We start from the raw sequence: 25555 nt of genomic DNA, 5'->3' as shown, positions 1-25555 counted from the left end.
AAGCTGGCAGCATCAATAACTCCACACTGCTCTTTCAGTACTACATTTGCTTGCAGATCAACAAGTTCCATCTGTAGAGATGCCATATCTACCCACTTGAAGGTAATTTTAGCCTCCTGTGAAAACGTGGTCACATTTTTGACCAGAAAAGGATTCTGAATGAAAAGGAGGACCTGTTCTTCCAGGCTGAAGTCATCAAAACGATCACTGAAGTTTCCAATCAGTGTTTGTATGAACTCAACATGAGAAGAAATATCTCTCACCCTGAATTTGCTTCATTGCTGGAAAATGTGTAAAGTTCTCTTGGAGATCCACTTTGAAAATCTCCAACTTCCGCTGGAAAGACTGGACAGCTGCTACCAAATCACACACAGAGTTGTTCTTGCCCTGCAGTTTTAAGTTGAGGTCATTTAGGTGTGAGGTTATGTCAACTAAGAAGGCCATAAAATATTTTTTTCTCTCATCTTCCAAAAAATTAGCAAACTGTCTGGCCTTATGATTCTTCTGTTGTTCCAGGAACATTTTTATTTCATTTCTAATGGTCCAAACGTGTGCTAGAACTCTGCCTTTGCTCAACCATCTCACATTGCAGTGCAGCAGTAGGTCATTTGAATTTGCATCAACTTCCGTCAGGAATTTTCGAAGGAAGCGATGTTTATGTGATGACGATGCCCTGAGAAAGTTGATAAGTTTCATCACACTATTCATAACCTCTGCATACTCTTCTGAAAGAGCAGAACAGACTGGTGGGATAATGCAGTGATTTGAGGAGAGGTCTGGGTTGTCCTCTCTCACTCGAGTTACTGCTCCTTTTTCTTTACCCATCATGGAGGGAGCTCCATCGGTGGTGATGGACACAACATCTTCATACTGTTACCTCTCTGTGTTTAACATTTCTTTTATAAGTAAGTATATGTCTTCCCCTCTGGTGTGTGTTGTTACTGCTGTGATGCCTAAAATGTCCTCACAGAAATCGTTCCTCTCTGCGTGGTAAAATCTGACATATACCAAAAGCTGAGCATTGTCACCAATATCAGTTGATTCATCAACTGCTAAAGCGATGCACGGTGCACTCTTAACAGCAGCAGTGAGCTGTGACTGAACATCCGCTCCTAATATTTCTGTGCGTCTTGTGGCTGAGAGGGGGATTTGTTGAATTTTTCCATCCAGAAGTGTTTCGGACACAGCACAACACTCTTTAACGATGCTCCCATCTGTAAAGGGCTTTTAATGTCACAAAATCCACTGTATTCTCAGCGAACACTCGTATGTCCGCTGTTGTGTGGAGAGGGGACGAGAGAGGACCCGCGTAGACCGCTCACACTGGGCTTTGAGCTCATTTACTCACTTGTCTGTCCACTCTGCTCGGAAGACTCAGTTTTCAACGTCAACTTTCCCTAACTTTTGATAACACCATATTTCGCCTTCATCTCCGTCTGCGTGCTTCTCTCTACCTAGCAACCCATAGGACCCAAGCGGCTCCACTGGGCTGGCGTCGTTATGCCTGATTAAAAGTCTCTTAAAAGTCAAACAAGGCCGCCGAAGTATTTATATATATATTTTTAATGGAGAGTCGCGGTCCGGATTTGGACCGGAGTCCGCCAGTTGGTGACCCTTGCCTTAAATGGTGTAAGTTAGTAAGGACACAAAAACGTTTTGATTAGAGGAACCACATATGCTTAGGATGCCATCAACAGACTCACCTTCAACACGTCACCTTAATACTTGTCCAACAATTGAATCAACTAATTTAATGTTCATTTGAATTTTATGAGAGGCTGCTGCATCACATTCCCATTGCATTTTTATTCACAGTATTTGTTTGACCAGATTTTCTTGTTAACCAATTTAGCCAGTAGAAGCACAGCATTTCGTTACAGTAAAACTGTCTGTTATTACTGCTGCAAATATTAATTGATCCATAGTGTGTGAGTTGTCTTAAATTCCACATCACAGCAGATTACAGAGATTGATTGAAAAAAGACACTGACAATGAGATTAAGACCATTACATTTTAATCAACACAGTGCACGTAATAAGGTTTAAATCCTTCACATCTTTATAGAAAAAAATAAAAATGATTTAAAAAAGGAAAGCGTTTTCTCTCGTGTTACGCTACTGCTGACATCCAAAGAGCTCGTACTGCTGGACCATCTCCTCCAAGCCCAAACACGGTTGGTCTGTGCTCCTCGACTTGACACTCGGCTTCCTTGGGCCAGTACTCGATCCAGGTTCTTTCCCCGAGCACGTACTGGTACCTGTGGAGAGCAGAGTGAAATATCACATGTGAAAATATCATGGAACATGATTCGAAAAAGTGCAGAAACAGTAGATAACATGGGAGCTGCAATTGTTTAAACACAAAGAAACTTACAATTGATGTTGTTTCGTCTCTGTGAATATCTTTTGACGTGCCCATGATGAGGTACGTTCTGTCTTCGCCAGATCTAAAGACTTCCTGCAGGGTGATAACTCAGGAATGTGCGCTCTTTCCCCTGAGGACCCACATCGAAACTTCCTGCGATTGAAATAAATGAGACAAGATGCTTGAGGATTGAATGGAGAGCTAAAGGAGATGTGTAACATAAATGAATAGTGAGACATTTTGGGGGTCTAACGGGGGTTTTACATGCAGGTGCTGGGCTGTACCCCCACTGTTTTTTTGTCTGGCGATGCAAGCTAGGTTAGCCTGCTGCTAGGGGTAGTTTTCCTACTTTGCAAACAGAAATCAATCTTTTCATCTGCCCCTCTGCACAAATCTAAATAAATATGCTTTCTTTAAATGGGCAATTATTGCTCTGTGTGCCTACAGAAACAACAATACAGAAAAAAAAAGAGCCCCTTTTCAACTGTCTGTTGCCGGGTGAACGCGCTAATTTGGTAAGGACAGCAAGATGAGAGAGCACCTCATGTGTTGGTTGTGACATCAGACATGACGCACCACGGAAAAAACACAAAGGCAAACTTCTCTGATGGCACATGTTTTGCAAGTTCACTCAGTTCAGGTGTAGCTATGCCACCTACACCTCTTCACACCTACCCTTTTTCGTCCGGACACATCTGACTTTTCAGTTAGTCCAGAAAACAAAATAGCAGGCATCGGACCAGGGTCTGAACCAATGGACCAAATTTTTGGCAAAGTTGAGATGGCATTAAAGAATAGGAGGACAGACAAAGAAGTGCAAGCTGCTTGCAGGAATGCTTGCAGTCTCTAGTACCAATAATATCGTGCCTGAAGTTTTTAATGCTGCTAGTAATATGTTAATGATATTACTGTGGCAACGAAATGAATGAAATCAACTGTTTCATTCATTTTCTCCACCTGCCGAACTGACAGCAGGTCTGTCTACAAACTAATCAAAATGAAGTATAGGCAGACAGCCCACATAGGTGATGGCGACAGGACATTACAAAAAAATCAGAAACCAAAACACAGATCAAATGCAAACAGTGTAGAAAAGACATGATCCTGGTTTTGGACCTTGGTGCAAACTTTCTGTGAAAACGGCCGTAGAAATATATTCAATAAAAACACAAGGTGATTTAAATTCCCGATGGTTCACAGAGGAGATAAATACCCACCTTCTTTGATCACTTCCAATATCCTCATTGTGTAAATGTCAGTAGACAAACCATCTGTGAAATTCTCCAGTCTCACTTTGTACACTGAGGACAGACAAGATGCAGATTGTTACCTCACTTATTTGATTATTTAACAATCACTCACTTACACAAACACAACAATATGTTCAGGTTTAAACAAATCTCAACTCAAGTGCAGACCATTTTTAGTGCATCTTACCAAAATCAATTTTGCTGGTAGGAGTAGTCTCACAAGATTTTTCTGTGCGCAGATCATTGCTGATCTTGCCCTTCTTCTGCATACTGCAGTTCTCTGGAAATAAACAATAGGCACAAAGTAAATACACAAGTGATGACTTGATTAATTGAGAACATGTGTTGGTGTATGGATGCATCGATCGGAGACATCAGCTTCTGGAGATTTACTGTGAGCCACTTTCCACGACCACCTCCTTCTAAATCATTTAATCTTCACCCAAATTGAATGAGGTGAGATACTAAAAGGCTGCAGTAACAGACAATGGAGGATGATGAAGCACTACATTAGTGTCATGTGTTGAGCGTGTCTTTGCATGTTCTCCCCGTGTTTGCGTGAGATTTCTTCGGTTACTGTGGCTTCCTCCAACAGTCGAAAGTTAAGCAGGAGATAGTAGGTGTGAATGTGAGTGTGAACGTTGTTGTCTCTGTATGTTGGCCCCTGATTTATCCAAGGTGTACCCTGCCCAACGTCAGCAGGGATTGGCTCCAGCATCCCCCCGTGACCCTCAAAGGATAAGGGGTATAGATAGTGGATGGATGTATGGATGGCTTTTGTCTTCAAAGAGACACCACCCTGTTTACCTTCAGCACATGTGCACTCATCATTTCTGCAGAGCCTCAGTAGCTGTCCAGCTTTCCTCTCTGGATGATAGAATTTCACACAATGTCTCTCTGCAACGGAAAAGAAATATACAGTGGCTTACATCAGTGAAAATCAACATTAAATACTTGATAGGACATTTTTTTGAGTGTGTGCAATTTGGTGCAGCTTGATTGAATGATGGCGACTGTTAGGCCCTGGGGAAGGTAAGTGCTCTACTGAGTGTCATTCTAAGTGTGTTTGAGGCTTACGGTCATAATATTCATAGACAGAAACAGTGGCTGGCTGTAAGACGCCCACTTTCATCGTCTGGTGAATCCTAAATGTGATCTCCTCTGGTTCGTGTGTGAGAAACCTGCAGGAGAAATTTAAAGCAAAATGTGATGTAGAGACAGAACAAGGTCTAGAGAAAAAGGGGAAAGGGGGAAGAAAGGCTTACGTCTTACCTTGTCCAGGTAGATGATCAGTGAGCCTCTTTCTGACAGGGCAGTGTTCATCTCATATTTTGAAATAGTGCGGGCATGTCCTTTAGACAACTACACACACACACACACAAACAAACCGTGTCAGACACCTTTCAAAACCATTAAACATCTCCTTTCTCACATTGGCTCCATGTGGGTATGTGTGTATCTGTAAAAGCTCTTACTAACTCCAAGTCATTAGTGTTGACGGTAAAGCCAGTCAGCAAACCGATATCCAAGATTGACATGCTTGCATCTTGCTCCCTGTCCTTATATCTGTGTAGGAAATGTACAATGTTCAATTAAACGAGACAGTTAAAACAATATGAAAAACACTTCAGTCAGTATTGTTTCTCTATTGTACTTACAAAACCTCTATTTTCAGCTTGTATATTTTCTCATCTTCATCCATTTTGTCTGGAAAAGCAACATAACACACAAGCATTAAATCCTCTCTCATAAAGAAAGAAAACTTGGCAGAATGATGGCGACGCAGCAGGAAAAACACAGTTTGCAGTTACACAAACAAAATAGACGCATACAAGGAGACAAACAGAGAAAATGACAAATGATCACAACAAATAAAAATGAAGAGACCGGCAAATTACCTGGGATGAGCTGCACTGACATGTTGAACTTCTGACAGTCGCTCTCCTTCTCTTTAGGTAGAGCATAATACAGCGACACCATCTGTCACACAGAAAATATCACATAAATGGGCTTTTGTCGAACAAGCTTTGTTGACACTAGGTTAAAAATGTATCTGGTCGGATCTGGGATCAATAAAGAACAGATACACACCAGATGATAGAGCGTAGAACAAAAAAACATTTAACTTACTGTCACTGTTGCTTCTCCTGATCCTGTGGCAGTCACTTTCACATCCTGGTTTATATCATTGATCTGAGGATATAAAATACACACACACACACACTGGATCAGCAGAGGAAACAAAAAGAAAAGCAACATGCAAGTTTGTGTGTGAGAGTGTGTACTCACTTTAGATGTTCTTGTGGTATAGCTGTTTTCCTGGTTGAAGATAAACTTTTCAGGCTTTGACCTGCCCGGCAACAAGATATCCACATTCAGATCGTACTCTGGTTCTTTAGCACTGGCCCAGTACTCTGCTACAGCCTGGTACACTATGATGGTAGCCTGGAGATAGAGAAAGAGCGAGGGGGAGAAAATAACACTTTTAAAAACCAAAGATATTGTTCATAGGTCCAGATTCATTTACACAACATAAAGTAAGATCTAAAGTTCAACTCAATTTAATCCTTGGGGCAATTTAAGTTGTCAATCTCAGCTTATTTTACCTCCAGCTTTTCTTGTTTTAGTTGATTCATTGGTTTTAATTGATTAATTTGCTTTGAATAACATTTCATGAACTGTAATTTTGTTAATTTTCTGTACTCAGCTATTTTGTAAATGAGGTATCAACCTAAATGTAATCCCGGGTTAAAGTAAAGGTTGAATGAATGAATGACAATTCAAATGCATGATAACTAGCTCGAGGTGCATATGGAGAGAATGCTTTGTTACCTGAGTTGATCCAAATCCTCCGCCCACCTTCTGCTGTTGGTTGAACCACCTCACAATAGGTCGGGCTTCTTCGAAGGCCTTTATAAACAGAGGGGGAGAAAAGGGTTGAAGTCTCTGTGATTGAGCATCGGTTTTGGTTGGGTTTTCAGAAGCCCACCATATAAATTTGTTTTTTCTATCATGGCAATTCTTCCTTGCAGAGACTTGGCGCTCGCCTGATACAAGTAATCGATTATCAATGGTTAGCAATGTTTTTTACTGTACAAGAACAGGGTTAGGGTTAGTCCTCAGAGAAGTTCCCTGTAACTTCTGATCAGCCCTTTCCAAATTGTTATTTTAGAACAGGCACTGCACTAGCCTAATACTCCCTCCAGCCTTTCAATGAGGAGGCATGGCTTGTGACTGTTATTGTGTGTAGCTCGACATGCTGGTCAAACACACATACTGTAAGTGGGACATGCTTACCCCGACCTTGACCAGAGCCAGAAGAGCGTAAGCTGTGGCCTCCAGTGTGTAAATACGTCCCTTAGGTGAAGGCCAGTGGGACAGCTCTGAGGGGAAAAAACAGACAAAGCAACTTTTTAATACAAAGAAGAACTTGTGACAAACTTCAGTGACTTACAATATCTAATTTTGCTTAAAAGATTAAATAAAAACAGGAGGAATTGGAAAATGTGAGCAAATACAAGCTTATTTACATGAAAATCCAATTTATAATGGATTTTTAAGGCAAATACAGATATTTGACATTTAGTTTTTAATATGTACATTTATGTTAAATATTTCTGAAATAAGACTTGATATTCAACTATAAAATATATATACTTTACAGACAACAATATTTTTTGTTTGTTTAATTGTTAGCAGGATTATACAAAAACCACTCAACTGATTTTCAGGAAATTGTGTGGAGAGGTGGGGCATGACAAAAGAAAGAAACTATTAAAATTATGTATTTTGGTTCAGAGTTGGATCGGGGACTGATACAGTTTTTTTTTTTACTTTACTTTAACGTGATTTGGGGCTTTTTTTTTCTTGGACATTTTTGTTGATATCTCAGAGAATAATCCATGGATCTGGATGAAACCAATCAGACTTTTTAGGGGACTAATAGTCATGAGTCTTTGTAATTTGGTGAAGATGCAAATAAAAATCTGGATCTAGTGAACTTTAATGCAGTTTCACAATGGGACTGTTGAGCTTTGGCAGAGGTATGTGTTATATTTTTGGCTTAAAGGGGACATAGCATGCCCATTTTACCACAAGTTGATATGGTTCCTTGGGGTCTTAATGAAATGTCTGTAACATACTTTGGTCAAAATACCACAAGGATCATTTAAAACAGCACCCTTTTTACCCTGTATAAAACAGCCCTCCACAGAGTGACCTGTTTTGAGTGCCTGTTCCTTTAAATGCTAGTGAGCCAGCTCCCCCCTCCCTCCTCTCCCCCCATGATTTTAAACAATATAAATTACATATTTTATATGATATAAATTATCAAATATGCATCCCATACTTTGTATTCCTCTTCTGTTGTCCTGGAGTTTTAATTTTCGAAGAATCGCGGGCTGACCTTATATATACAGTCTATGGGGCTGACCAGCAAGGAGAAATGCACGTCCCGTGTGAACAGCCAGGCGGCTGCGCGCTCGCTGCCTCCGGTGTAAACCCGGCGTAACGAGTGTGGGGGGACGGGGGGGGGTTGAGGTGGGGGGTGGGCCAAGACCATGTAGGGAGACTTCCAGTACCTTGTTACGACACAAAACCCAGGAAGCTCAATCGAGTCGCTCAAGCATGACGTTTCTGACTTAGAGGAACTATAACAAAACGCGAGTGTTTTTTTCCCAGAGTTTTTGGGTTGGTGGACATGCCAGATACCCACATTAACCTGTAGAAGCACTAACAAAGTGGAATTTGCATGCTATGTCCCCTTTAAATCTTCCCATTATATCAATGTTGTTCGGGCTCTAATTAATTGTGGATGTGTTTTATATTTGTTACTACACATCCATATAATATTGTTGTGTGGCAGCACCTGGAGAAGCGAACTTGAAGAGGACTTCTTGGTTCAGTTTGCCTTCGTTGGCCAAGGCGTACGATGTAATGGCAACAGCATATGGGTTGGTGAGGCTGTCCAAACGCCTCTCCAGGTACTGCACCGCTTTGTCTACACTGCCTGGAAGACTCTGGGCATCAGGAGAGAAAAAAAGAGGATGAGGGGAATCACTATAATACAACATGTTACACAATGCATTGCAAGGAGTAGAAAGTACAGTTATTTGCTGATACGTGTAGTGTGTGGTAACCCTGACCCTAAAAGTGAAAAGTACCTGAAAATGAATCTACTTAATAATAAACTTAAGTACAGTATCAAAGTAAATGTACTTTTTGAGCAGTAAATCTGCCACAAGTATTATTGTAACTGTATGTGCCGTGCAAGAACAGGAAGGTTGACAGCAGTGGCAGTAGTAAATAAGGGGGGCAGGGCTCAGCCAAAGGTTTCATAATGAGAAGTAAGTAAATGAAGAAATACAAGATAGCAGGTACTCACACTAACAGTGGCAGCACATAGAGTCCGTGACTCCTGCATGGCGATGAGGATGAAGGCCGTCATGGAGGCTTCTGAATCGGAGCCACGCACATCACCCTACACAAACGCATATGCACAAATTTAATTCTATTTGTATATGGTTATAACATTTGGAATGTTGTTCTTCATCTCCCTTAAGTTGAAGACTGATCTTGATAAAATTAGTGTACGCACCATCATTTCTCCGTGGTACACCTTTCCGACTTCTTTGAACACGCCGTCGGGTTGCTGCGCGTTGAGAATCAGGAACTTCACAGCGTCACAGATCACGTTGCTCTGCTACTGCCCACCAGACTGTGGCCATGGCGAACACCTTGGTAACGTACGCTGTCAGCCTTAGGAAGAGGAGAGGGGGGGTAATTGTTCAGTTCTATAAATTTGCTAATGAAATACACCCTTCCTCTCATAGTATAGTAGAATATACGTTAGGAGACATTACATTACATATTAGAGGATGTTTAAGTATGACTTCATAGATGTTATGATGCCTCACCAGGAGCTACTTTTGCGATTGGCATACACAGCAAAAGAGCCATCAGTTTTACGGAAAGCAAGCTCGTTCTGGTAAACTGGACACAAACAAAACACACAATGCTTTTACTGAATAGAACTGATGGCAGTTTTGTTTGTAAAAACCGGGTGAAAACCTTAGTTGTGTATGTGTCTATGTGTTAAGCTGCTTTCAGCCATGAACCTAACTCCAGATAATCCCTTGACGTTCTCCAGGGGAGGGGGCTGTATGTGAGAACGCAAATGTCAGAGTGAGAGGCTCCAGAGTTTCTCCTGCCAGCCTCTGAGTAAAAGCTCTGGATAACGTTTCTGTCTGCTGAACCAGCCCCCCCCCCCCCCCCCGAACCCTCTGGAAATGTCTGTGTTGTTGTGAATGAGTCCAAGCGGAGAATCTCCTGCTGTGTTGTCATATGTGGAAGAAAAACTTGGGAGAAAGTACCGACCCAATGTGTGATATTCTCTTGAGTTTCATGTCTGAAAACAGCTTGAGTGTTGTGGCCTCGGATATGTGGAGCAGGGGTAGCATGTTGTGTCTTGTTTGTTTGATACCACTTCAGCCACAGTAAAATTAGGTAAGTGCGAGTAAATACATCTGAGTGATCTTACGGTCTTGATATGCTGGAGGGCTTCGTTTCGTTTTCTGAAAGCCCACAGCCTCCCACTGGTTGGTTTTGTCCAAATAAGTGGCTGCAATGACGGGTAGGGTCATGTGGATCATGTTCTGCTCTCCGCAGCCTGACGGCTGGTAGATAAGGCTGCCCATCGACTGCCCACTAATTGCGTTCTCTACCATTGGAGCAATGTTTTCCCTCCCTGCAGACACACACACCAACAGAAAAACCAAAGCACTTTAAATCAAGGAAGAAACAAGCAAATAAACATGAATTCATTTTACGGGCATGCGATACACGACATGTCCAAATGTACCATCATCCCACCTGTCACAGAAATCTGTGTGCTAGTAGGTGTGTTTGGAACCAAATCTTTCTTTGGGATTCCACTGTTGATAATTTCCACTTGTGTACCTCCTGAAGAGAGAAACATGATGAATTCAAGTAATAATAAAAACACAATATTACTACATTACTGTCAAATGCAACTGTTTATGTGGTAAACTCACCGACACCTTTGTTAGGGGGGTCTAGTGTTATAATCTGTGGTTGTTTAACCAGAACACCTTCTGGCTGTAAAAAAAAACAGCAGAAACAAACATTACAAATCACAACTACTTTTTAAGTAATATATTATGCTGGTTTACAATAAAATACAGAGCGGTTTGTCTGTTAAAATATTCAATCCTTATTGGTCTGGTTCTTTTTCTCAGTTGATGTTGCATTTTGAAAGGGCTGATACAGTTTGCATTTGAAGTCAAAGTAAAGCCCTAAAAGATTTCTGCTTCGCCAAACTTACTGTAGCACAGAAGATCGCTGTTTGTTCCCCATTCATGAAATCACTAGTCATCATCAGTATTTTGCCACTGACAGCTATATATGTGAACAGCAATAACTTTTGCATTTGATGAAATATGAAATGAGGACTGCATTGTAGAATTGTAGTTTCTAATGACACAAAAGCTGTGTCCCAATTAAGGGGCTGCATTTGGGATCCAATGGGTGAATCCCTCTCTGGCCAGACCTATCCCAGGATTCATTGCGTGCCAGAGGCAAAGCCAACGAGCTAGGTATACGAGTGGCTGGGCTGCAGTAAGCGCAGCCATAGTAGCTAACGATGAGATGGTAAAACGGGACACGCTGGTGACACAAAAAGGAAATCCTTCACAGATCAGACCATCTGATTTTGGCTGGGCCTTTGCAAACTTCGTGCCTCAGAACCTTCAGATTTGATGGCAGGGGGGGAATGCCTTTATAGAGCCCGATGGAGTTATTGGGAATGATATCGACACACCTAATGAGAGCAGGATATGTTAAAAATGAAAATGGCTACATACAAAAACTCAGGTTACACTGGTTGCAACGGGCTGAAAACAGCCACACATACATCCACATCACATAGTAACAGGCCTCAGGTCGAGTACGTGTAGGCAACCGGCTGCATGGTGAGCGTTATACTTGCTAAGGTTCTGCCACTTCCGGTAAACATAAACAAAGATGGAGACCCTCAAGGAGATCAACATTTAGCAAATGGTAAGATCAAGACAGAAAAACCAACGACACACACACAGCTTGTCTACAGTACTCCTCGCCACTTCTGTCACTGATGACGTGGCCCTGATGACGTGCCCACTGACCCCATTAAGGTCTCACTACTGCCCCCGACTTATTATGCGGTTATTGCATCTTGCGTACACATCTAACAAAACCCCAAACTCCAACTAACATCTGGCTTTTGCCTGCAATGGGAATGGATACAACCGTTATTCACTCCCGAGTCAAATGGCTCTGCAGCAGACATGGGTTTGATCCGACTGGCAGTGATGGACAGGTGACACCCGGTTGAACGTGCCAATTTCGCAAGACAGCAGGAGTTTGTGACGTAGAACATGATGCACCAGGGGGGAAAAAAGGCAAACTCCTCTTCTGGCAATGGGAAAGGTGTCATTCACCTTTGTAGCAGGTTAACCTGCCTTTAAATACCTGCTTACACCTGCTAAATATGGTGTAAAAGAGGTATTTTACAGAGTGTGTTTCTCTTACCACCACCCGCAGCATCTTCATGACTCCATCACTGAGCGATGAGTCTTTAACAGCTGCTTTGACCTCAATGCTGAATTGTCCTTCCTTCATGGGAATGATGACGAAGGGGACAGATCGTGTGGTTTGTCGCCCGACTCTGACCTCTTGACGATACCTTGCGTGTTTAGAAGCCGCGCTGCACACATGCTCCGCCTCAATCAGATCCACACGCACCTTGGGAAAGACACAAAGATACATCAATGAGTGAGGTATATGTGCAGTCGGTCAAAGATCTGCCTCAAGAAGATGGGGATTCTTCTTCGATGATTCCTCTCATATTTGACAATTTCAGGTACACTTTGATGTAAATAAAAGAAATTAACAACAATTTAATTGTTGAAATTGTTTTCCAAAAGAACATTTTGACCTTGAGAATGAGAAGGAGCCATGTCAGCCACTACTGCACTTATCCAGGGTTTCTTCAGGGTTTTACAAGTAAGATTTAAGACTTTTTAAGACCATAAGGAATGAAATTTAAGACTTATGTCAATTATGACAGATACAAAGGAATATTGGAGTCACAGAATTATTTATACTTCCCCATAATTGAAGATAAAGTGAAGTAGCAGAGTAGATAACAACCCTGGAAACACCAAACTATCTCACAAACTACAGGCAGTATCAGTGTACTGTGACAAACTCTGACCAAGGTGTTCGTAGACTCAGCTATCAGTCCCATGTTGGTCTTGTTTGTAGTTTTATTAGAGCGTGCTAATATCTACATCACAGAGAAAGAACTACACAGATAGAGATATTAGAAACTATGCATGAAGCCAAAACATTTCTCTCAGAAATGAATAATGGTAATCTTAAAGTGCAACTGATTTAGAATTAAATGACCTACCTAAACATATTGAAGACTTAGAATGTTGCATTTTACCACATTTAAAACCCTTTACAGCCTAAAATTCAACCAATTTTAGACTTTCTTAGACTTTTTAAGATCCCACAAAAACCCTATGAAAGCCAGGAGAAACAATCACTTAAATATCTACTTTTGCTTTCTTTGACATCAGTGAGAAAAATGATCATCGTCTCATTGACTCCATCCTGAAACAACAAAGCATCGCGCTCAGACTTCCCATGATAACATCAGGGCTGTAGTTGTGGAGGATCGCCTTAACTTCCAGCTGCTCTCCACGGACAGCAGAGTAGGGCAGTCTGAGATCGATGAAGAAGTCCTTCCGGACAATCACTTCCAATGGTTCGCCAATGCAGATTCCTTAACGATGAGAAGGATAAGAAGTGGTGAAACAGAGAAGAAAGAAATAGGGGGATGAGAGAGATTTAAGATGATCGTGGTACGACTAAACTTCATCGAGTCCTCACCGTGGGTTCCTGACAGACTGATGCCAGTGAACTGCCAGGTTGTGATTGAGTCTTGCAAAGGAACGCCTCTTCATAAAGGATGTGGAGTCACTGGATCAAAAAAAAAAGTGCAAGGACTCAGAGAGGTTTTCAACGTTGGTGGTGTCATGAACGAAGTATAGTATTTTTTAATGTATGTTTTAGTTGCCCTCACCAGTTCCGGTGTTTGTCGGCGGGCAAGCAGGCAGTTTGATGTCTGACCACAGCCAACTCTCAGGGAACTTGGTGCGAGAAACAATTTCATTGCTGTCCATGTAACTGTTGTCGTTCTCCTCACCTGGAGAGTCATTAACAAGGAAGGTTACCACTTTGATTGTCTCACAACCACCAGTCTGACCCATAGATCTTAAATAAAGATGGACACAAAAGTGAAGCCTGTCTCGGCCGCCACCTGGTGGCTGGCTGCAGTATACGGGATAAATCTGGTCTCCTCTAGAGCTGCTTTTTGTGTTGATGACATTTCTGAAAAGCGACAGATGCAAAAATTAAGAAAACTAAAAGAATACAAACATCTCTGGATGAAAAATCTGTGTCACAAGCGTAGAAGACACCGACGAAGATGTCAAAAGAGTTTTTGGCAATAACATGGATCAAACTAACTACAAGTCAAATATATTGTGTTTCTCATTTTAGGTAGTTCTTATCACACTGATGTTTGCTCAAGTTGTAATTTTTCTGATTAAAAATAATACATTACTTCTTTTATGACTGATTCGTGATTGGTTGAGCGCCGTGGCTCCTACCCCTGATCGCTACTGCTCAGACTCTGATTCCAAATGCACAAGATGGCAGCATTTGTATTCTGGACATTTTGGATTTGAATTTCTAAATAGTGGGAGAAAGCGGAAGACGTGTCGTCCATCTTTATGTACAATCTATTGTCTGGCCGTGGATGACCCACCCAGCCCTCTTCCCCCCTTCCCTCATCACCCATCTCTTACTGCGGGCCAAGTTGAGCTGATCCTGCTTCATCTCGTCTCGCAGGTTCTCCACCTCTGTGCAGCAGTGCAGGAAAGCCTCAGCACAGGATGCACCGTCCGAGATGTACTCACTGCGCGTCTGACAAGTGTATGACAGGGTGGTCTCCCTCATGCCATCCAAACAGCACTCACGCTGCAGTTCATTGTCATAATGACTCACTGGAAAGAGGGTTGAGGAGAGACAGAGGTGAGAAGGGATGAAGTACAAAATGAAAGGGGAGCTGTTTGGAATAAAGCATTTTAAATTAAGGCAAATTAGAAACAGAGATACATAAACTAGTCAAGTCAGTCTTATCCACATTACGGCCGTTCACTTTTATTCAAAATTCAAATAGTCATGTGTGGACTAGATAGTTTAAAGTTGTGGTTCTTACCTAAGCTGGTCGTGACGTGCATTATAGTGGGAGATCGTTTCCTCCTGGTGAGGACCGGACATTTCCTCTCTGGAAATGCAACACAGACTAAATGTTAAACAGAGCCACTGACAGAGGATATAGTTTGACTTTGATCTTGACGGTTGGATGAAATCAGTCTAATGTGAGAAGGGAAAACAAATGAGAGAAAATCGGTGTCACCTTGTCTGTAGGGAGTCCCAGAGGCAGTGCTGGACTCGAACAACAGGCCGGCATCATAGAACACACTCATACTGTCCTTCCCTCCGCCGGGTGTGCAGCCTGTGTCGTATTTCTCTACAATGTCCCACACCTGAACAGTGGAGGTCATTTACACACAGGGATACAAAGTTGTGGAATTAAGGAAATAAATCAAGTTCTGAATCACCAGAAGAAAGACATATTTATAAAGTGCATCAGCAGCATGACAGATAACTACAGTATACTGGATATTCATCACTATACATGTACATTATTAACTCCACCAAGGAGGTTATGTTTTCACCTGTGTCTATTGGTTTGTTTGTTGGTGGATATTTTTGTCAGCAACATCACGCAAAACCACTGAACTAATTTCCACCAAACTTGTTGGAGGAACGGTCCTGAGCAGAAATCGTTAATCTTTGGTCCAAATATGGATTAAGGCCCATCTGGTAATTTTTTTACTTTTCTTTTAATGACAAATAAAAAAAACACTTTCTTTTTTCATTTGTATTTGTACTATAATTACTAGACTATCATATATTGGGCCTTGGCGGAGCAATTGTGACCCTCCAAAATAAGATGCTTTCACACATGGACTGACCACGAGATATTCTGACCTTCTCCAGCGCGGCTGTATGTGAGAACGCAAATGTGTAAGTAAGAGACTCGGAGCTAGAGATCCTCTGAAGGTTCACCGGCAAACGAATGGGCGTTTTGATTACCCTTCTAACACGTGACAGATGCAAAAGGGAAAAAAACAAATATCTCAAGATGAAAAAGACACAGATGAAGATCTCAAGAGAGCTTTTGGTGATAAGGGCCGATGCCACTGTCGATGTGCTGAAAACAAAAACACGAGATCTCTGCAGCCGGATGAATACGTTACATCCTGCCTGCTGCGCCACCCCTCACATGAACGCTACAGAGATTTCTGTGCTGTTGTGAACACGTCTAAGCGGAGAATCTCGTCCTGCATCATTCAATCAGTATGAAAGGCAAACTTCGGAGTTCATGTCTGAAACAACCTATACTGAAAACTTAAAAAGGGCACTTTTTTTTTACATCATTGTTCAAATTAACCACCTTTTGAAATATTTCCACTGATAACGATAGAATAAAGAAATTGCCTTTTTCTGGGTGAGGCGGTGCTTGTTATTGAGAACGTAGACGCCTTTGTCCACTGCTACCAGTCCCACCGTGGCCTCTGGATCTCCGGTGACCTTCAGAATAAACATCTTGCGAGGCTCGTAGGACGCAGCAGGTCTCGAAGATTCCAGCTTCAGCTAAACATGAAGGGAAGGGCGATGAATAAAGGAGACGAGCAGTTTTGTGCTTCATGAAAAACACATAGAAATATATCCCAAAAGTACAGAACCAACTTTTTCACTTTCTGCTTGTCTTGTTTCTTCTCATAATTAGTTTAACTCTGTAAATCAGTGACGTGAGTCTTACCGAACCCATGCAGGAGTCCTTGACATCCACCCACACGGAGTCTGACACCACCTCATTGTCAGTTAGATGATAATAGGCTATGATGCGGAATGATGGCAGCATGTCTTTGGTGATGGGAACTATCAGGGAAATCAACACTTGGCCTCTTGTCCTGTAACGGCCATATTTGATCAACTGACCCCTGCTCAGGATCTAGGGGCACAGATTCACACATAAGTACTTTAAACCGGAGTTTATACTTTACATAGGTCGAGGCATGAGGCAGAGAAAAACATCTCTCACCAGGTATGTGATGTCACTGTCTTGATTTGATGCCTTTTTTAGATTGAGGTTGACTTTCAGATTGTTTCCTAATTCCAGCTCTGCTGTATCCACACCTACAAAAATGATATTTTGCAATGAGTGCGAGACACTGAATAGTTCATGGCACATACAGTACTTTATCATCAAAGCCTTGTCCTATCATCTGAAGGTATTTAGACTTACCTATGTGGATGTAGTTTTGGCTTTTAGTGTTGTATGGGACAGCGACCATGTTGGCTTCTGCTTGTCTCTCAGGTGAAATACGAGGATCGTTGGTCTTGGCCTTCAATTAGAGACACACATGGTTATAAAGAAATACATATAAAAGATCTCAGCTCTGCACCGTCCCGTCCGATCTCATCCTATTGTTGACTGACATCGAAGTCCTACTCCAGCAGTTTATTATATCCTTAAAACTCTTTGTTCCTCAAAATCAATTATATCTTATTATTATTATTCAAAAGTTTGTAATAAAAAAAATCCTCTCATCACCTTAAAATGGCTTAAATGTAACACTTCACCTTCCTTCCTACGTCCGTGACTGGGATCGGTGAATATGCTAATATGACCTCTGCGGCGGAGGAGCCTTTTCCAGCTACTGAGGCTTTATCCATACTACTATGTTTTACTAACATGATCTCTATCAACGTGAGTGCTTTGGCTCGTTTCAGGTTTAATTCCCATCTATAATAACACATGTAAAAAAGGAAAATTACATGACCACGTACACTTGGCATGCACATGCCGGTGTACACAGGACTTGCTCTAGGAATCGATTGTTTCCTTCACATGTTACCGGTTGTATCATTGTACAATGCAGAATTTAACAACACTTGTAATTGATTATACATGATGCGTTCTACACTGGAGGTCAAGGCTAATGCCGTCTGTTTTTTCTTCTGGAATAGGGTCATGTGATAGGCGCCTGTTTCCAAACATCTCTGTTTCTGCTCGTTTAGGACTAAAACACTGCTTTGGAGTTAAAATGGGGTCAGCAGTGTTTCCAAACTTCTCAGTTTTAGAGGCTCTAAAATTCTGAAATGGTGGGAACACCAGGCGTAACCACAGCATAGTTGTTGTTTTTAAGAATATAGGACATGGTTTTGAATAACCCTTGTACGTTTGAAGATCTTCTGCACAATTTAGGTTTCCAACTACCAGTAGAAGTTAGCAGGTGTTAGTGGTAGGGACTTAACTTCAGTTGTGCACCTTGGCGTCATCAAGTGTTTTGGCTTTGTAATCAATGATACAGGCCGAACTTGAGGGTACACTGAGGCTAAAGGTAGAGACTTCACAAAACACTAAATCTGTTCTTTTCTTACACTGGCATTTCTTAACTGCAGTGTAAAGGTGGAAATACTCCGCCATGCAGCTGACTGCTTACTTTACTCAAAAATGTTCTTGTATCAAATGGGAGTCAAGGGTTCTTATCTGTCATGTGCACCGAGATAAAAGGTAATGGTATATAAAAGGCAAAAAGGGGACGCGTTAACATTTTTTTTAACTTGATTTTCACCAGAGGGGGACTTTAAGATCCGTTCTTGCTTACTTAAAGCTGCATTATTTGATTATTACAAGAAATCTCGACAGCAGTAACAGAACCAAATCAACAAACTAAATATATCTGAAACCTGCACAGAGCTGCAGAGTTGGGTGATAGTAATCAAATTGTAATCAATTGCAAAAGAAAATCAAAAATGTGCTCTGATGCAGGTTTCAGCTTCTGTTTGCAAACGAACTGTGTCGTATAAAGAGCAAAAATGAAAATCAAGAAACTTCAGACACTTACATTGATCATCAGTCTTGGAACTCCGGCCACTGTGTTGACTGTAAGCTTTGCATAGCCATTGGCTGCGGTTAAGCCCTGCACCTCACCTGGATTCACCACCACTGCAACACCTTGTGCCGGAGTTTCATCTGGATTTGTGACTTCAATCTGCCATCAAGGAAACAAACAGCCAAACAATGAGAAATATTCACCTGTATTATCAAAGCATACAGTTAATCACATCTTATTAAGGGCAAACAAACTCTATTACATCATGTTGTATGCAGTGTATGTACTGTGCAACAATAGACAGAACAGAGCAATGGTGAATATTGCACAAATAGCACAAAACTAATTAGGGCCACTCAGATCTGGCTGTGGATTAATGCTATTTTGTCTGTGGATTAATGAGCACTGTCTCCAGCAAATAAATAAACACATGATATGAAATGTATGAATTACTGCTTGCCCTCTGGAATATAATTTGTTCATGTTGCATCATAGAAATATAGAACGTCACTGTCATTTTATATAAGTGTAAAAATGCGTCAGGGCTTTACCGCAACATCGAAGGTCATTCCCGGTTTGAAAAATTTGGGCGTTCTCTTGAAGTGGATGGTGTAGGGTGATGTGACAATCTGGATACCTCTCAACTCTGCCTCCACCATCTCACCACCTGTGCAGAAACACAAACGCACACCCACCCACAGGCCCATTACATTTGTTCACATTCTAAACTGATATATGAAAATGGTCATATTTGTCAATGACATTGAATAAGTCCTTGGAGCTGCTGAATCACACATGATCAGACATGCTGAAATGGCACAAACTCACAGTTTGTCTTTCTTACCGCTCTCTGTCAGCACACTGACGGATACAAATATCGAACTCCCCACCAGTTTATTGATATCCTGGAAGGTCTGTGTGATGTGCTGTCTCTTCAGTTGGACCACCCCATTACCATTCTCGATCTAATGTGACATAACACACAAAAAAAACAATTAAACACAGTATAGTAGCACAGTAGAACAGTAAGCAAACAGTTGGAGGTACTGTTCAGTCTGGCTTCATTCTGAACATCATGAATATTTAATATCTGCAGATAGAAATGTGACAATGCAATGCAATGCAATGCAACTGGCAAATTGACAGACAGAATTATAGTATGTGCTCACCAATATTCTCTGAAGAGAGCTGGGGAAGCTTTTCTTCTGATCATCCTGCTGAACCCCAAATACCACGTATGCTGTGCCACTCACCTCTTCACCAAACAGATACCTAAAAGCCAGAAGCAAAGGTTTAAACCCACAAAGAAGAAAAACTGGACTGTTAAAATTGGGATCATCAAAATGTGACATTAATAATAATAATAATAATGATACATCAGATTTATATAGCGCTTTTCAATGCTCTCAAAGACGCTTCACAAAAATAAGGAAACAATCAATAAACTCTTTAATACAAATAAAAAGAAAATGATAATAATGAATTATACTAAGAAAATAAAAAACGAAATAAAACAATGACTGGGGCGGATCCAGGGGTAGGACCAGCGGGCACCACTGGCCCCAGTTGAAATCTGATTGGGCCCTGAAGTGACCATGTCCTGTAAGTGGTCTTTTTTTTAAGAAATAAAAAAAAATTATAATAATAATGAAAAAAAGGTCAGTTACTCACAATACTTACAAAAATAAAAAATTGTTAAGACATTTTCTAAGCTTTTTTGAAGAACACAATGTGGTTGAACAAGAAACACTTTTCAAAATATATTCAATCATAAGTGGCTTTGCTTAAAGCTATCGAGCCAACAGTAAACAAGGAACGCTAAAATGTGCACCTTACTGGATCAAGAGTTATGCATTGATGTTGGATATTTAATTGGTCCCTCATGTAAATTGTGGGCCCTTTATGGCCCCTGATTTAGAAAAATCCTAGATCCACCACTGAACAATGACAACAGACTAAATCAGCAAAAGCTCCAACACATCCTCTAATTCAATCAATCCACTAATGACAACTCTTTTCTGTAGAGCCACAAAACAAGAACCTTCACATACGTAGCTTTGATGTTGATGGTGAGATCCGGACTGTCCACATAGAAGAAGGAGCTCAAAGGCGTCAGTTTCACCTCAAAACTGGGCAGCACTAAAAAATGAAAAATGCATGATATCAAGTAAGTTTATTGTGGAAGTTAAAATTAATGAATGCTTTTTAGGTTTTACAGTAAATAACGCTTGAGGTAAAAGGGACTCACCATATTCTTTGACCTCGAACTCTGCAGAAAAGCTCTCCTGTGGGTTGCTGTGGAACTTAGCCACAACTTTCCAAAGTCCAGGGCTGCATGCATGCACACACACACACACACACACACACACACACACACACACACACACACACACACACACACACACACACACACACACACACACGCACACATGCAAAAATTTGAATTAAAATGTCTGAAGATGCATTTAAAGTACCCAGGTTGACTCTCGAATAAATCCTGAAGTCTGTCACTGTTCTGTTATTTCTGTCAGTCCAATAGACTAAAGCCGTCAGGTTGTTAATAAAGATTAACAAGCTGACGGCTGCCTAAAATAGTTTAATTTAATTTGTTTTAATTAAATACTAACCTGACAATTTCAGCGAGTTGGAAATCTCCAGAGTGGATCCCTGATTTCAGAGAGACTGGATCCAGAGGTAAAACGATGCCTTCAGGAGTCTAAAAATAAAAGTCATTGGACAACCATTAACACTGAACCCTGCCACTTATAGTGAAGTCTAACACTATTTCAACAATGTTTCTTTACTTGTACAATGAGTGATGGGACGGCTGTAACAACAGATCCCTTGAAACGTGAACTTTTTACTATGAGGAACAAGGTCCACTGAAGGTATTTAAAAAAAATGTTTAATCTAAGAATTCGTTGGAGATGATGGTGAAAGCTAGGAAATGATGTGCCATTGAGCTGATTCTAATTATAACTTTTTTTTTTTGTAAAATGCTAAGTTAAAATGCAATACCACAAACTCAATGGCAATGGAAGCTTCGCTTTGAATTTCCTCGTCCCTCTCCACCGGCTCCATGCGGGGCGTCACTGCAAACATTCTGAAATGAACTGACAGGAAGAGAGATAGAGGTTTATTTTACAGTGCATTCATTCATAAAAAAGAACAAATGATGGCCTACTTGCAGAGATATGGGTGAGTTCCTCAGTGCTGAAGTCGTATTGAACTGACCTTTACTGTTTGGGGTGTAGAGGGTCTTGTCAGTCTGGATGAAGATGTAGCCAGACTGGAAGGACACCAAGACGACTTTCTCCAGCAGGCGGTCGGGGAACTGAGCTTGTAGGTAGACGTACTGCTTCAGGTTGGCGTCCTTGCTAAAGTCTCCAGCAGGGATCTGATGGCAGCATGTAGAGGAATGAGTGTGTGACTGAGGAGCAGGACGAACATGTGCGAGGAGCATTTCTCTCGGAGTTCATGTTAGAAAATGACGCCAAGTCACAGCAACAGTGTTTCACATACCCTTATTTGTCCCAGTGCCTGGAAGTGTTCTGCGCTGGTAAGCGTCACAGATGTGGTTGCCAGCCTTTTGTTCTTGGTTGGATGGTTCATCACGTTGATTTCGACCTTGATGTCTACTCCTTCGCAGTCTTGACACTCCACAAAGACATTTTCTGCCGTTCCTACTCGCAGCAAGTTGGGGGCAGACATCACCTTCCTACAGAGCAGGAGGAAAAGACAAAGATAAAAAAACATACTGTCATCTCTTTGCAGCATGTGCTCATACAGGGCAAACAAATTTTCGGCCCATATTTGTATGAAACACTGCCACAGTGTAATCTAGCCCACCTACGGATGGAATAATGCCAATTGAGCGATCTGCTCCTGTTTGCTAGATCTGGGCCACAATTAAGCCGTAGCAATACTGCAAGTCAACCAAAGGTGACCTGAACTTGTATTGTGGTGTTGGGGCCATAGTCACCATTTACCATATGGGCCACTATAGGTCCACATCCAGATTACATTTTACCTGGAGCACGGCATGTTTCCAAAAAAGGAACCCATTTGTTTTGGTATATTTGGGCAACTTTTGAAAATGCCTTGATATGCCCAAGTTTTGAATTAGTTATATTATAATTCATAATGATTATATAAATATTATAATAGCTGCTTCATAGACTATAGGTCCAATGAGGTTAATGATTCAGCTAAGTGAATACAAATGTTTTAAAACACTCTCCGCTCTGATTTCTTTGATAACTCACACCCTGCTGATGTCTATGTATGTGCTGACTGCCCGTATCCGTTTCAAGACACTAGTACTTGCGTACCATGCTGCGAACGGATCGGGCCCAGTCTACATCCTGGACATGGTTAAACCTTACACCCCAGCCCGTCCACTCCACTCTGCATCTGCCAATCGGCTTGCTGCTCCCGCACTGCGAGCTAGACACTCAACAAAATCATGACTGTTTGCTGTCCTGGCTCCTAAATGGTGGAACGAGCTCCCCAATGACATCAGGACAAAGGCAGGCTAAAGACACATCTCTTCCGACTACACCTTGGTTAAGAAGATAACATCTAATAATAATCGTCAACTCTGGTGTTTACATATATATATATAATAAAAAAAGTAAGTTTAGTTGCACTTATATGGCACTTAGATGTAGCACTTTGTAGTTTGGCTTTTTTGGAAGCTAATTGTACTTACGTGGTTCTTGCTGTTCTGGGTTTGTTCCTCATGGTTGAATGCACTTATTGTAAATTGCTTTGGATAAAAGCGTCAGCTAAATGATATGTGATGAAATGTAATGTAATGTTGTTCATGAACTTTTGGACCTTGGCAGCAGTGTGCGCGCTACTGAGTGCTGTTCTAGTTTTGTTGTTTGCTTTTCAGGCACCAAACTAATGTCTCAGAGTCTGTGCTAATGCTTTTATTGATCTAAATTACAAGTTAAACATTTCATCATGTCTCTGGACTTTGTTTGCTTTGTCTGTTCTAACACATCACTTTGCGAACTCAGGACAAAATCCAGCCTTACTGACATGATTTAAAAGACAACATTACCTTGACTAGTGAAACTCTAAACTGGACAACATCCTTCATTATGTAAGTGTAAGAACTTAATTTCGTTCACTTCTGAAACCCTCTCCATACCACAGAGGACCAAGCATTAGACTTGGGGTGACAGAACCTCCTAAATAGCTGCTCCCTCCCTGTGGAACTCCCCCAATTTATCAGGCTGCACCGACCTGTCCACTTTCAAACCGCTATTCAAAACTCACCTCTTCAGAACTGTCTTCAATGTGTAATGATGTTACGTTTTTATCCAAGTTCCTTCAAAAGCGCTATACAAATAAGATTTATTATTATTATTACTTTTAGTTAAAAATGTCATATTTCTTAATGTAAAAAAAAATAGGGGGGGGGGGGGGGTTCTGGATTTGCCCCTGTGTCTGCATGGATCCCCTCTAAAAGTGAATGGGTTCTTTCGTTGCCCATGTACAATTGTTCCACAAAGTTTTGTGGAAATTCACTCAGTATGTATTTGCGTTATGAAAAACAAATGGACGGGGATTAAAACATAAACTCCCTGGCAGAGGTAACAAAGACAGTTCTACTCACAGTGGAGATCCATCAACCAGTGAGGTGACAGAGGCAAAGGCCAGCGAGGCCAGCAGCCACAGTGGAGTCCTACTCATCCTCCTGCCTGATTCTGTTCTGCTGACAATGTAGACTGTTGCACTGCTGCTCCCTCCTTTTTATATTCTCACCTCCCTCCTCTACTTAGTTCACCTCCAGACCGACTCCCCTGCCCCTTCCCGGAGCTCTCTGAACACATGTCAACACAAACACAATTACACAATTTCCCAGCAGCAGTTGAGAAATTGTTCAGTTCAGATAAGGGTTATCACATTTGTGAAGAGAAAGATAAACATAAGAGAATCAATACTGGTCAACAGATCCGACTGATTGCAAAACATACTCACAAATAAACACTTTATTGCAGAAGTTATTCTGCTTTAGCCATGGACAGTTTTTTAAATGAGACATTAAAAAAATGCTTTTTTTGTTTTGATTTGAAACTTCAAGTCACTTATAGTTCTTCTGAGATTGCTGATTCAGAACACACACACAATCACAAATCACACACAAGCAAACACACACTCACAGACCTCCAGTGGAGGGAACACAGTGTTGTGTAATTGCTGGTTAAAGTTAAAGGCTTTTTTGGATTGTCGGAATGGGAATTTTTCCTATTGCACTCAGTTTTAAAGGATTATAGTCCGTGATTTTAATAGTTTTTATTGGCTTATATAATTCTTCTTTAAAAAAAACGGATTTCACATAATTCCATGGCTCAATGAATTCAATTAGGCCTTGAAAATGTATTTTGATGAATGGATTCACTAAAAGCTATATCCCATTGTTTTAAAATTAAACAATCAGGTTCCAATTACGTCGAAACTGAATTATTATCTTTTGAATGGTTATGTTCAGGCACTCAGAGGACTTGGTAAATGTTCGTCATCTGGTTAAATACATTAAAAGATTACCTGTCTGACCCATATCTCCTGCTGCGTTCTTTATGTGTGGCAAACTCCTGAAAATGTCTGTACCTAATTTACCAGACTTCCTGTCTAAAAACAGCTCCTGTCTAACTCACAGTGCCACAAGGCTCCATGAAGTAAAGAAAGCCGTACACATACATCTACATACCATTAACATTATTTTAACAGTTTTTGATAAAACAAACAAATATTTCCTCTAAGAGTTGCCGAACTCGACTCAGAATAGGGTTGGGCGACAACAGATCACTGAAGAAATACTGCCATCT

At 41.1% G+C, this 25555-nt stretch overlaps 1 pseudogene; it reads right to left on the bottom strand.

Moving 5' to 3' along the window:
* Positions 1 to 1998: 1998 nt before the first annotated feature.
* LOC117769363 lies at positions 1999 to 24499 on the bottom strand (annotated as a pseudogene).
* Between the last annotated feature and the right edge of the window lie 1056 nt (positions 24500 to 25555).

Source organism: Hippoglossus hippoglossus, chromosome 1 (genome assembly GCF_009819705.1).
Source record: "Hippoglossus hippoglossus isolate fHipHip1 chromosome 1, fHipHip1.pri, whole genome shotgun sequence".
NCBI classification, from domain to species: Eukaryota; Metazoa; Chordata; class Actinopteri; order Pleuronectiformes; family Pleuronectidae; genus Hippoglossus; species Hippoglossus hippoglossus.
This window is presented reverse-complemented; position numbering and strand designations above follow the sequence as displayed.